Source organism: Cibotium barometz, chromosome 22 (assembly GCF_041138505.1).
Source record: "Cibotium barometz isolate CiBa-2024 chromosome 22, ASM4113850v1, whole genome shotgun sequence".
NCBI lineage: Eukaryota > Viridiplantae > Streptophyta > Polypodiopsida > Cyatheales > Cibotiaceae > Cibotium > Cibotium barometz.
The window spans coordinates 46,733,006-46,739,925 of NC_141067.1; positions in this window are offsets into that span (position 1 = coordinate 46,733,006).

Here is a 6,920-nt window from a genome sequence, read left to right on the forward strand (position 1 = left end):
ACCATACGGTGCTCGGGCTCTGGGTCGCCGAAGATACCCACACGTGCGTCGTGGAAGATATTGGAACAAGGAATAAGAGTTGTTTTCTAAAACCGGGCATGGATCTAGTTGATTCACCTTGCTGGTCCTCAATGGATGAGTCCATGGCTCTTTTATATAGATCTGTGGGTTGATCTTGATGATCTTCCACGGAGATTCCATTCTGTTATATGAATATATTGCCGGTTACTATGAGCTAGGAACTATGGAAAAGGCCCCTGAGTGAACAGGTGGTGAGCGTTCTGGTTGCCAATGATGCCATAAGTATACCGATGAATGAATGACTGGAAATAAGGATTCAACCAAAGACTATGAGGATTGTCATCAGTGACATAATGGTTTCATTAAAGGATTGTTTTAAAGTTAGCTGATGCTAAGAAAAAGGCAATTTCATATTGGGTGTGTAAGTGGTGTGACTAGTTTTATGTTTGCATGAACTTCCGGCTAGGGGGCCTTGGAACTCTTTTCCTTGGTACCCGGGACAAAACCTAACCAAATTCTTAATTGGATCCCATCACTACAGTGGTTGGGCGGTTGGCTAACCCATGGGACTGGATGGACTGATGGATCCGTAAATCGAGACTCAATTTTTGTTATTACGATAGATGAAGTAAGTCCCGGATAGTAATTGTTATATGGATAGGAATCAACGGCTGTGCCTCTTGATGGGGAAGAAAGCGTTGATCCCAATGATCCAAGTGCAAGTTTCTTCCCTGATCTGACCGAGTATCTTTATAGGTGCAGTCGGATCAGTTTGATCACTAATGGTCTTGACTACGTTAGAGTAAAAAGTTATCCTGGAGGAATCGCCCGTGCTTTCCGGATAAGGGAAGTTTTTTCGGGTTCGGTTTTGGAAAAACCGACGGATTAGTCTTTTGTCCGAATATCCGTGGACGAGGCCCCGAGTGTGGGACCTTGCCTCACGCTAGAAGTGCTACTTCCGCTGCTAGTACCCCGAATCCGTTGCGCGGTGTGGGAACAGGGATCTCACAGTAGAAGTTACCGTCAACACAAGAGTGGATTGAATCTCCCCTGATTAGAGTGTGATCCTTGTACGAGTCTCCCATATTTATATATATTAGAAAAAGTGCTTACTTCCTAAAAATATAATTCTAAAAAACAGAGCACAAGCCTAGTACTTTTCTTTATTTATATGTATTAGAAAAGCGCTTACTTCCCAAAAAGCTAATTTCAAAAACGGAGCACAAGGAAGAGCTTTCTTTATTTATATGTATTAAAAGAAGTGCTTAATTTTTAAAAAGATAATTCCAAAAACAAAGCACAAGTAAGTGCTTTTAAGTTTATGAGTGTGCAAGCTCTACAAAAAGATAGTAAGTATTAATATAAAGTATTGGGCCTACCAAAAGTATAAAATACTATTTGGTATGTACAAAGGTATAAGACCTTAGCCTTACCAAAATATAGATGCCTAAATATGAAACCATAAAAGGTGTTCACATGTCTTCCAAAATATCTCATAGTGGTCCAACACATGTTTTACCCATGATTAACACATAATCCACCACTCATTCTTCGTCTACATCCAAAATAGTGATAGTCAGTGCACATATTTGATTAAACACATTAATCATGACCATATCAGACTAGTGGACATAGCTTGATCAAGCACATTAATTTTGGCAGACAGCGTATAACTCACACAGCTTGATTAAACACATTAATCTTTGTAGATGATATAAAAGGGAGCATGCAAAAATATAATATCCCAAAATAAAATAATGGGCATCCCCAAAGAGGTTAGGACTAACATATGCACATACATTGCTTGAAATTTTCATGAAATCAACCATTACTCCTTATATTTACTGATATAAAGCTACCATGTAGGTTGGGGGACGTGCTTGCTTTCCTTTACTAGGTGTGTAATGAGCCACGCCTGCCAGCTAGCCTTTTTACGCAAGCATGTAAGTAGAGTGCGATAATATTAATAAAGGAGACTTGATATATGAGCTTCTCACAAGTATTAAAGAATTGAGAGAGAATCTTGCATATATTGATGAAGACAGTTGATTGGTCAAGGGTTTATCAAATTCACACCAAGATTTTTCATCCACAAATCTTCTTATGAAGGGTAACCCAAATTCCCCTATGTTTGATGATTTGGTTGCAGTATTGTTGTAAGAAGATAAATATCGATAAAAGAAAATTAGTATAGGAGTGCCTGTAAAAAGGTAAAGGTAAAGGTAAAGCCTTCTCTCAAGGTGGTTATAAGCTAAAGTAGGAATCAACCTAGTCTTCTGGTGGCAAGGATGGCAAGAAGGGCCCGAGTGATAATCCTAAGAAGAAAGAAAAATTCAACTATTGTTAAAATTCAACTTGTTATATTAATAAAAGTCAAGCATGACTATAGCTAGTTCATTAGCACCAAGTGCTAAAAATAGGGAATTAGCGAATCATTCACATGATGATTGGGCATTGCATAATAGTTGATATTAGAGTAAGTGCTCTTGGATCTTACCTTTCTCATTTTATCTGATTATCACCTTCTCAAGATTCTCTTTTGATTGTCTTAGATCGAGCTATCCTTTGAGTAGGTGCTTTTGGCTCTCACCTTTCTCATTTTCTCTCATTATCACCTTCTCAAGATGCTCTTCTAATTGTCTTAGATTGAGCTATCATTTGAGGTGGAGAAGGTATACCATATAAGTTAATAAATTTATTGGTTAATAAAGTAACATGATTTTTACAACTTTCAAGCCGTTTTTGTCAGATTTCATGACTTGTTTGCATGCTATAATGTTTCAACAAACATCCTAAGGGAGTGTTTGTTTGAATTGTCTTTATTCAATTTTAGGTTTCAAGTAGTGTAACGACATTAAAAAAAAAATTCGACAATGGTGTGCATAAAAAGGCTGTCTCATCATCACTTCTTTGTCATCATCGAAATTGCATGTTTGATCTCATCATTAACTTCTTTGGTATCATCGTCATCATTGTTATCTACTTTTGCATCCTTGTTGCTAGTGACATTTCTACAATACATTGTGTCATTTTCATACAATTTGCATGTCTCTTCACTACCAATTCATTAAATGGGCATTGCTAATACTTGTAGGTTGGGATATTTGCATTTTGTGTTATAGATTCATTAATTGCAAAATAAAATGGTTTGAACTATGTATTTAGGATGCTTTCCACCATTAGGAATAAGATTAAGGGAACTAACTACCCATTGTAATTGTTGCCAAAGGGCTTTACAATGTTTTTATTAGCATTGATCTTACCAACATAGGAAAATAGAGGAAATTTTGACAGTGGCCACAACAATGAGTTGAGGAACAAAGGTCTTTGCTATAAATGTGGTGAGAAGCGGCATAAAGAACACTTCAAGTCATGCAAGACTAAGGCAGACACTATCAACATGGTTGTCTCAATTGTGAATGAACTTTATGCATTAAATATTAGATTAAGTATTGTACAAGAAATAGCCCACTTATGAGGGTACTAGAGAAAGGGTGCTATACACTGTGGAATACCTCATCAAATAGAAGGGTTTACCTAGTGAAGAAGCTTCATGGAAACCCGCCATAGTTTTAGAAGGTCATGTGAGAAAATTTTGGATGCATTTGTTGGTGAGGTAAATGTAGGGGAACAACATTGATTCAACTTGCTAGAAATTCCTATAAATCATTGTTAGAGAGATTCATACCACTTGAGAATGAAGATACTTGCATTGCTAAGATAGCAAACTTGATGTACTTTCTTGGAGAGTAAGTTTTGGGTTGTTTTTAAGGAAACTGATGAAGGTTATAGCTATTGGAGATCATTTATGCTTGAAAAGTATAATGATGCTCTCACAATTAGATTAAATATGACATTCATTCATTCACCTTTGGATGATTGGTACCCAAGAACTTATGATTGGAGATCCTACCCATGTCCCGGATTATCTAATCGATGCAAGGTTTCACAGATGAAACCTGTAGGTGGGGATGGTTTATAAGAAAGTTCTTATGGACCATCTATAATAGTGGGGTCAAGGCCATGGGCTTGGGGGGAGTTGCCCAAGTATGGGGTGCATCAATATGTGGTAGTATATAAAGGTAGGAAGTATAAATACCAACTATGGGATCTAACCAAGGATATAATCATTTTACTAATCAAATGAAGCTTTCAATATTTCTTTGCTATGGTGTTTCTCTCCTACACAAGAGAGAGAGTGTGGACTCCTCTTAAGTCTAAACCATGTAAACTTTGGTTAGATTTTGTTAAAAAAAATTGCTTCCTTTCTCAATTAAGTTCTCTTGTCTTTATGAGTTACTCATAGTGCTTAGTCACATTCATTATGTCTAGTCTCATTATTCTTACTCTATGTGAGTGTTAATCTACCCTTATTTCTTAATTCGTTTGCATCGACCTCCAAGTGTTCTCAATGGATGTATTTTGATGGGCAAAGATTTGGCAAGCAGTGGATATAGTATTGCAAGTGAAATTTAATTGAGTTTACATTGAGATTTCATTGCAAATACAAAGAAGGCATTGTCAATTTTTGTGCAATTGTACATTCCATTAGCTCCCTCACAAACCAAAGGTTTCTTGATTTCAACAACATTGACTTGATGAAACGGTAGTAGTTGTGACTCGTCAAACGGGTCAAACAGAGGAATGTTGCCAATCAAATTTGGTCAAGGCATTCACATGGATGTGTAGGGCTAGCTTAAAGCATCTCATCAAGCTACAATCTTTCAAAATCGCCTTCCATTTGTTGATGAAGATTTGGACACATTTGTGTTAAAGTTGACTTCTCCAAAAAATCAAAACAAAGAATAGTATAAGTTGACCAAGTCAAAGGCAACTACATAAGTGGATAGAGCATTGAAATACCCCTCTATAGATCCAAGGAACATTCGATTTTGGATTTTGGGAACCCTTTCAAAAGACTTTTGAGCAATTAAGATGATGCCGAAGGCCAAACCCAAAAAAGGAAACTACAAGGAAGCTCTTAAGTATGAAGCGGGCACATAGGAAGCAAAATAAGAAGCAAGTTAGGATGCTCAAGGAGAAACGCAAGAATAAATTAGTGGAAATATCAATGAAGGGGTGCATAAAGAGGCTAATGTTCCACAACAAATACCTTAAGAAGGCAAGGACATGAACGTGAACAACATGATGTATCTCATGAAAACTATGACTGAAAGGATGGACCAAAGATTTTAATTCATGGTGGGACAAGTTTGACAGTACGAGAAAGAAGTTGCATAATGGGATCACAAGCTTGATGAAAGATGTGGATAAAGGCAAAAAATCTTATGGTGGACCTATGTTGCATCCATATGGGGGCCCGATCAAATTCAATCTTTTTGTTTGCTCAAGGAATGCATGAGTCAAAGTCCAGCTCTACGCACCTATGTAATCCTCTTTTGCACAGCCTATATGGATTTAAAACTGCAATTCTCTGTGTATCTCTATTTTTTTTAACTTTTGGCCATTCTTTCTTCTTAATAATGATTAATTCCTCTTAATCTCTTATCAAAAGGCCAATCCCATGTGTCTTATCCTCTTGTAAGTGATTGCTATATTCATTTGCTTTAATATGTTCCGACCAAATCGTCCAATTCGAACGGATGAACCTTACCAATATTCTCCGTATGTTTCCGTTCACATAATCTTGAGTCGGATCGCCCTCTTGTTTGGAGCTCCAAGACAGGCTGAAATTCTTGCTTCTCCGGAGCCTTTCATCTTTCCTTCCATGAATTATGATCTCACCTTTGATGTGTACATCTTTATCTTAACCTAGGGAGAGAAAGGGAGGTGAGGAGGCTGTGAGGTTTCATACAAGTGTGTTTTAATTCTGAGAAGTGACCGAAGTCCAAACCCCAACTTCGTGTCACAGCATCCTAAAAGGAAGGTTCTTTCTTAAGCTTGTCAGTAAGAGGAGAGGTAATATGAGCATACCTCTTAATGAGCCTCCTATAAAATGATGAAAGGCCTAAGAATCCCCTTAATTGAGTGGTATTTGTAGGCATGGGCTGATTTTTAACATACTCAACCTTATTAGGATCCACATAAATGTACATTTGCTCTCCTTTGCATACAAGTTATTGGCTCTTAAAGCATCCAAATAGCCCTTACATGCATTAAGTTCTCCTTCTCCCCTATGCTATATATCATGATATCATTGAAGAATACAAGCACCCATTTGTAGAGAAAAGGTCCAAGCACCTTGTTCATTTTAGGTCTTCAAATTTTTCTAGTGCATTGCACAACCCAAACGTCATAACCAAATAATTGTAAAGACCTCTCTTGGTCCAAAATGCCATTTTGTACTCATCACATTCCTTGATTCTTAATTGGTGATAGCACGATCTCAAATAAATATTGGAGAAGAAATAAGCACCTTTGTACTTATCAAGCAAATCATCAATTCATGGAATAGGGAATCTACTATTGATTGTAGATTTATTCAAACCCCTATAGTTCACACACATGTGAAAAGTGCCATCCTTCTTCTTGACCAAGAGTACGAGTGATGCAAAAAGTGATTGGCTAGGAGTAACCCATCCCATGTCCATAAGCTCTTGTACTTGCTTTGCCACTTCATCCTTCTCCACTTTTGACAATCTATATAAGGTGGTTTTTTAAGGAGCTAGGTATGCGGCTCAAGTTCTATTCCATGATCCACCTCCCTTTTTTGGTTGGCAAGCACTTTGGTATTTGGAACACATTTTCATACTCCTTTAACAATTCCTTCACACATTTATGCATAATGTCACCCTTTTCCTCATTGCTTTTTTCCTTGCAAAGCTGAAAAACATACATACATTCGATGTCCTTTCGCTGCCTCTTGAGTTGTGTTGCATTGATCATCTTAATACTTAGCACATGATTTCAATGTAACCTCATGGTTTCCATGCATGAAA